The sequence below is a fragment of the Penaeus monodon genome, chromosome 15, assembly GCF_015228065.2.
Source record: "Penaeus monodon isolate SGIC_2016 chromosome 15, NSTDA_Pmon_1, whole genome shotgun sequence".
Taxonomy (NCBI): domain Eukaryota; kingdom Metazoa; phylum Arthropoda; class Malacostraca; order Decapoda; family Penaeidae; genus Penaeus; species Penaeus monodon.
Window position 1 is genome coordinate 18,762,619 of NC_051400.1, and position 973 is coordinate 18,763,591.

Sequence of the window (973 nt, forward strand, 5' to 3'; positions counted from 1 at the left end):
TGAATGCTTTAGCTGAATGAAGCCAATTCCATCCTCCATTCTTGCATTTTCCCTTTTTTGATGGGGGAGGTCATATCCTGTTATCTAGCATAAATGTAAATGTGCATTGATCAGTGACAAGCATACAGTGTTATAGAGCTGCCTCTATTATGGCTGTAGCTTCCTCCTTCACTAGGTAATGTAACTAATTGCCCAGTAATGTTTTGTACTTAAAGGCGACAGCTCTCCCACCATGGTTCAACACTCTTAAAATTGCTACAATAGAGGCTTCACAAATTTTCAACAGTAGACTGAAGGATGGCATATTTCAATGTTTTGTGAGTTGAGTGAAGGCCTCCATAGCCTGTTCACTCAGTAAAAAAGTAGTGTTATTAATTAACGGCTGGATTTTATCTGAGAAATTGGATATCCATTTGGCATAGAATATAAAGCTTTCAAAAGCTTTCTTTGGTGAACCAAAACTTTCTGGAGAGTAAGCTCTTTCATGTGTTGGAGCCTTTCAGGACCAGAATTCTACTATTGCCAGTGCAGTAGCCAAGGATATTTTGGTCTTTGATTCATTTAGAGTTAGCGTCTTCTCACTTGAACATTTTCGTCATATTCCTGTTGAGTATGACCAGCGACTGTAATATTATCCAGATAATTTTCTTGCTGAACTAACTTATCCATTTGTTGCTAATAATCAGGAATTGCATTTATCACCCTAAAGGAACTGTCGGATTCTTTCAACTTGATTTGGCGGTATGTGTTCTTTAGGCCAAATGTTAAAAACACAACGTACTTGCCTAGATTATTATCCATATCTTCAGTCTTAGACAGATATAGACATCTAAATATTAGTACACAAATCAACTGTGTGAGAGAAATCAGTGCTAAGTCTCTTTTTTATGTTTGTTGGCATGGTCTTTCAAAACTACAACTTGGCCACGCCATGTAGACAAAAAAAGGTAATAATGATAAATAAACAAATAAG

At 36.6% G+C, this 973-nt stretch overlaps 1 protein-coding gene across 1 annotated transcript in view; it reads left to right on the forward strand.

Annotated features, from left to right (window-relative positions):
• Positions 1-973, forward strand: part of LOC119582120 (protein SpAN-like) — a gene marked incomplete at its 3' end in the record, with an annotated part of 19,454 nt that overhangs the window by 7,413 nt on the left and 11,068 nt on the right.